At 27.2% G+C, this 7115-nt stretch overlaps 1 protein-coding gene across 2 annotated transcripts in view; it reads left to right on the forward strand.

The window, feature by feature from the left end:
• LOC122633907 (beta-1-syntrophin) overlaps positions 1-7115 on the forward strand; it is a 543550-nt gene that overhangs the window by 31089 nt on the left and 505346 nt on the right. The gene's annotated exons all lie outside the window — the stretch shown is intronic.

The raw sequence follows: 7115 nt of genomic DNA on the forward strand, positions 1-7115 counted from the left end.
AACTGCCCTCTACAAAATAAAATAGAGAAAATAAAATGAGTAATAAAAAAGGAGAACGAAACGATGTTTCTTAACCTGATCGAAAAGACGATCTAAAAATTCAATCGAAATAGAATATTCAAATTTCTCTCTCTCTCTTTTATCTATTTATCTATGTATCTATCTATCTATCTATTTATCTATCTATCTATCTATCCTTCTTCCTCCCTTCGTATATTTCCTCTGAAACCCCTCAAATATCTCTTTCGAATTTTTACATATCAAATACACTTTTGTATCGATAAAAGATCGAAAAAGTGCAACGCTTCTAAAATGCAAAATACTTCGTCGAGGAGGACGTTGGATAGGCCGTCGACGACCACACCGAAAGTGTGCAAATAAAAAAAAAAGCATAGAAAGCGGTAGGGACGTGTAGAGAGTGAGAGAGTAAAGGAAGGGGGGGGGAGGGCCAAGGATGCATGATATCATCGTTCAAGCCGCGTTGCATTAAAATGCAACGATCGTTCGCTTTCGATTCGTCGCGATGACAATTAGAATCCGAGAGTCGAGGAGGAACTTGCTTTCTTTTTTCTTTTTCTTTCATGATAGGCGATGTTACGAGAGAGAGAGAGAGAGAGAAAGAGAGAGAGAGAGAGAGATGTTCTTTCTCTCTCTTTCTTTCTCAGTATCTCTCTATCTCTCTTTCTATTACATCATATCTACATCTTTCACGTTTATCGCACGCTCTCTTCGTTCGACTGCAATTAATGACGAGACTTTACCTATCTACCTAGCTACCTACGTAGATACGTACGTACGTATTACTTTAACGAGAGTCGTAAAACGAGGCCATGCTAATTTCCTCGTAGCTCGTTAATTGATTTACAGGTTAGCTTTAATTATTTCAATTTCAATAATTGCTACGAGACGAACTGTTATAAAGTTCTATGACCGATTATAAACCATAACTGTTGTTTTATATACGTGTCTGTTTGTGTATGTATGTGTGTGTGTGTGTGTGTGTGTGTGTGTGTGTGTGTGTGTATGTGTGTATAGTAATGTGTTTGTATAGTAAGTAGTATATAGCAAGTAGATAAGAGTCATACTTCATAAAACGAAATTTGTCATCATCTCGAAATATCGTAACTTTATTTTCTTTCGAAGTGTACTAGAGACGAAAGTAAGTTACGTCGGGATAATGAATAGTCGTTTAATTAAAAATTGCATTCTTTTATTATTCTATATGGTCAATGGTGTAGTTTATTTAAAATCTAATCACTTGTATCCTTCGTCTATTATTATTATTATTATTATTATTATTATTATTATTATTATTATTATTATTATTATTATTATTGTTATTGTTATTGTTATTATTATTATTACTATTATTATTGTTTCTCTATTTTTTTTTTCGATGATGGGAGATCAAAAAATTCGTAATTATTTTTAGGATTAATTTTGATGAACATTTTAATAGATTATTTATTGTGATTATTGTGTAGAATGGTCCACATAAGATGTTATAATCTGTGTGTATTTGTGTGTGTATATATATATATATATATACGTATATGTATAAATATCAAGTTAAGATAAATCAATTTTTTATTTAAATGAAAAACAAAAAAAAATGATATATATATATAAAAAAGTGAAACTTCAATTGGAGTATTTGAAGATTAGAAAAAAAGAAAAATAGAAAAGAAAAAGGAAAGCTAGAAAAAAAAAAGAAATGTCGTGTCGCGTGACGTTCGGTTTGAGTATTCCGGGTTTGAAGAGGGTGGTAGGGGCTGGATCGTTGCATAATATACATGTAGATACGTTTATGTGAATATTTGACGTACGGTACGAAATTGAAGAGAGAGGTCATCGTCGAGTGTTTAAACTTGTTTTTTTTATTTTTGTATTTTTTTTTTGTGATCACGATCGAGATCAAAGATCTCGCTATATGGTTCGAATATTCGTTTGAAACGAGAGAAAATCGAGGATCGTTTTAGATAGTGAAATGTGTTACGTCGATAGGAACGAGTGATCGATACGGTGATAATGTTATTTAATATACCTCGCGTATATATACGTGTGTGTGTGTATGTATGTATGTATGTATGTATGTGTGTGTTATATAGTTATGTATATATTCATACGCTCTTCGTTCGAGAGTGAATGATCTCTAATGTACGTAAAATATGTTTGATTAACTCATAGTTATTTCTCTCTGTATCTCTTACTCACTCATTGACTCTCTAAAAGATTATTTATTTATTTATTCGATAATAAAATATAATGAAGGGTTAATTCGAATTTTTATTTAATTACTTACATGTTTGTTTATATTGTTACTTTATTTCTAGATCGTTTTCGTTCTTTCTTTCTTTCTTTCTTTCTTTCTTTTTTTTTCTTCGTTTTATAATAATTCTTCGAAGAGTTTTATAATAATTTTGTACTTTATATTTTGTAATATGAAAGAAATGTAAATGTAACTTTTTGTTATGTAATATTTTTTATGTATATTATTATATTTTCATTATATTGTTTATAATAGTATTTGTTATATATGATATTATTTATCTTAATTATATAATGAATTACGTGAGACAATATATGGATTATTTTTCTTTCTTTCTTTCTTTTTTTTTTTTTTTAAACGAAAAAAGTATATGCATACATATATATCAATTATTAATATACACAAATATATATGAAAAAAACTAAAAAAAAAACTAAAAACAAATATATATATATAAAACTGCAATGAAATAGAAATAACAATTTAAAAAAAAAAATTTCAAATTATTGCCACACGAATGACGTGAGTTAATCATCGAAAGAAAAAAAAAAAAAAAAAAAAAAAATCTGCTAATATCAAAATACTTTTTCAAAGCAATTAGACCGATGATACGCGTTTAATTTCTCTTGATACTTTTAATGATTATTATTATTATTATTATCATTGTTACACATTTTATTCTCCCTTTTCTTTTTTTTTTTTTTTTCTTTTTCATTTTCATGGAAACGTTAAGTAAAGCGAAAACAGCCGAAATTACAGCGTCCTAAATTTAATTCGTAAGTTAGATACGGTTCGCGTGCGATATCTAGAGAGTTTCTATCTTCTCAAAAAGCGTGTTGTCGTTGGGTTGGTTCAATTAATATTTTAATTGGCCCCGTTCACGGTCAGTGCGTCGCGTCCATCAACGTTAGCGCGAAGAGAACCTACTACTATATACATACATACATACATACATACATACATACATACATACATACATACATACATACATATACATATATATACATATGTGTATGTGTATATACGTTTGTGTTTATTTGTATATGTTTGTATTTATTCGTATGTGTATATATATATATGTACGTACGTTTGTATTTATATGTATGTTATGTACGTTTGTATTTATGTGTGTATGTGTGTGTCGTCTTTTCGCTCGTAAATCCCCACGAGTTTTGCTTCTCTTCGAATCTTCGGTCACGAAGACCACGAGTGGAGTCACCAGTGGGAAAAATAAGATACTTCTCTCCCTCTCTCTCTCTTTCTCTTTATCTTTCTTTCTATATGTCTATCTATCTATCTATCTATCTATCTATCTATCTATCTATCTATTTATCCATTTATCCATCTGTCTGTCTACGTATTTATCTTTATGTCTTTATCTTCCTCTCTTCTCTCTGTTGCAATGTAAAGTATACTCGGTAATAAGATATTTTTAGTAGACGTATACGCGGAGAAACGTAAATTTATTTTACTAATATGCGGTTCCACCGCGGTTTTATTAGATTTTAGAAAATTAATAAGATACGATGATTATAGCCAGCTTTGTATATCTAATATTGATGAAATAATCTTTACAAAAGTCTTTTGTATATGTATGAGGGTTATTGTATTAGTGTAATAATATTTTATCGTTATTTATTTTCTTTTCTTTTTCTTTTTGTATTAATTTATTATTCATTATTTCTTGCTTGTTTCTTTTTTCTTTTCTTTCTTTCTTTTTATTTCTTTTTTAAGATGTGATTTTTTAAAATCGACGAGAGAACAACGAAATTGTTTGGATCGACAAGATTCTTTTCTAATGTCAGATTTTTATTTGATTTCATTTATTGTCATTTTTGATTAGCATTGATTAGCATAGATAATTAGTATGATAATGAAACGATGTGAATATCATCTGTTAAATTCATTGTAGAAGTAATGTACTAATGCAATGACGATAAGATATTGAAAAATTTCTTTATTCGTGTTTATAAAACAAAATCTTAAACAATTATATTTTATATATATATATATTAATTATGTTCATATAAAATTGCAATATTAAATATTTAAATAATATTCTATACAAATTCTTTCTTTTCCTTTTTGTTCTTATTTTTATTAATCCGATCTAAATACCAAGATTTATATACGTCCCATAATATTAAACTTAACACAATTTAACATAAAGTATATAAATTTAAAATTGAAATTAACAAACGATGTCTTACAAAGAGTCTTACTTTCTTATTTCAAATGATAGATACAATTAATATTAAAATAAATAATCGAATAAAATTATATATATATATATACAGACATACATACATATAACAAAATTTATTAAGTAAATTGTTAATAAATATTCTTGCCTCTATCGTATACCAATATCTCTCTCTCTCTCTCTCTCTCTCTCTCTCTCTCTCTCTCTCTCTTTCTCTCTCTCTCTCTCTCTTTCTCTCCTTCTCTTCCCTTAGATCTCGTCGTTAAAATTACAAGCAAGGCAGACTCGCGAGTAAAGGGTGAAAAGGGATAGTAACGGAGGCTAAGGGGAGTATAAGGGAGGAAGAAACGAAGCGATGAGGGCGGCCAAGACGACGGCGTCGCTCTTCATGCGGATATCCCGTAAATCATGACGAAGTACCGTAAAGGACGAAATGAAAGGCACGCGAAACTCGCATGCACACATACGCATATACATGCATACATATATAGCTTCGTATGTAAGAAAAACACGAAAGATCAAGAGAGAAAGATGTATGTATATGTCTATGTATGTAGCTGTATTAAGGATAGTCACATGATTAACTTTAATATTTTAATATACTATATTCTACGATTTCTTTTTTAATTTTTTATAACAAAAAGAAAATGATTAATCTAAGAGAGTAATATAAAATATCTAATAAATCGAATTGTTTATAACAATATATATATATATATACATAGATTTGTGTTTTGTTTTTATTATTTCCAGTAATATATTATATAAATATTTATGTTCAATAATTACCTATAAAGCTATCATTTTTCATGACTTATTATATATATAATAATAATTAATAATAAATATTATATATTATATATAATATTAAATTACAAGAAAAAAGTTGTAAAGGCATTTCTTTTTCATTTACTTATACTTGTTATAACTTCCATTAATAATTATCTTTGTATTAATTAATCGATCTGAACACGTTTCTTGTCCAATAATTTTCACGATATAAATAACGTTAATAACAATAATAATCCAAGCACGTAATCAATGTTTTAAATCACCCGACGAATTATCATCATTATCATTATCATTATCATTATCATTATCATTATCAGTATTAGTAATCTAATCATTTATTATAACGATTAACATGATTCATCCCATAGAATATTTTGAATAGCTTAATTCGAGTCCCATTTTAAATAGGTTTACAAATTCTCTGTTAATTTCTATCTTAAGATATTATCTATTCTTGAAGGGTTGAGCTCAGTGCGAGTGGGGTGGAAAAGGGAAAAGGGTAAGGGAGGTAGGGGATGTTGGACGATCAAAACAAAGAGCAGGAATAATAATGGCGTTTCTGAGTATACCGTTTTAGTTTGAATTCGCTCGTTTGTCGCTCGAATTACCTACGTAATTTACTTTCTGTATAATATAATCTAGAAAATGGCAAAGATTGGAAACTGGGAAAACGTAGTAATGACATTCCGTATTAAATATCTCATATATTGCACGTGGATTCTGGAGTATGAAATTATTATTGCAATTTTCGTGTTCGTCGATTGGGTCGATCGATGGAGAATTTAAACGAACGCCACAGTGAAAATTTATATCGGCAAAGAGCATTAAGTGTATTATTTATTTGATAATATTTCATTATTATACATGTGTGTGCATATACATATACACACATACATATATATATATATATGATATGTATTATTACATATTAACATATTAATGTATACGATATAATTATTATTTATATTAATACATACATATATATATACATATATATTGATATGTATGTATATGTATATACATTGTATGTATGTGTAGATAGAGAGTACCTATATGTATAAGTATATAAGTCTGTATATACTTATACATATAGATAAAACAATAACAATTTATTGACTATTATTATCTAGCGATTGAATTTCTTTTTCTTCATTTTTTTAATCTTTTTCTTTCTTTTTTTTTTTTTTTTTGATTCTTTTTTTCATTTTTTTTCGATTTCGATTTCTATATATTCTAGATAATCATCGAAAAAAGTGAATATATATATATTATTCATTTTAAAATTGTGATTGATAGAAGTAAATACGATTGTAATTTCTGATTTCCGATGAAGGAGATAAGAATATGATAATAGTACGAATCGCTTTTGATATTTTAAATGATTTGATTTTACGAGGACATTAGATGATTGTTTTATTAATATTATTATTTTTTTTTTTTAATAATGCAGGTTTAATTTATTTAACAATATATTTCTATTGAGATTTGTTAGCTTCTTCATTCGATTATATTTATACGGTCTTTAATTTTCTTGTTTCTTTTTCTTTCTTTTTATAAAAAGAAAAAAAAAAAAAGTTAAATATAATCGAGACTACGATAAAATGATAAAAATATTAATCTGATAGAAAAGTGACTACAAAATTTTTTTGTTTGTTTTATATATTCGTAAATGTATTCCTCAAAGATTTACATGAAAATTTTATTTGTTCTTCTTTTCTTCTTTAATTTCTTTCTCTTCAATTTTTTATTTAATATTTTATTTCTTTTTCTTTTTTTTTAAGCAATTGATCAAAAAGAAAAGTAAATATATAATAACAAATATATAAGATCATTGGATTACTCTTGATCTCA

The sequence above is a fragment of the Vespula pensylvanica genome, chromosome 13 (assembly GCF_014466175.1).
Source record: "Vespula pensylvanica isolate Volc-1 chromosome 13, ASM1446617v1, whole genome shotgun sequence".
NCBI classification, from domain to species: domain Eukaryota; kingdom Metazoa; phylum Arthropoda; class Insecta; order Hymenoptera; family Vespidae; genus Vespula; species Vespula pensylvanica.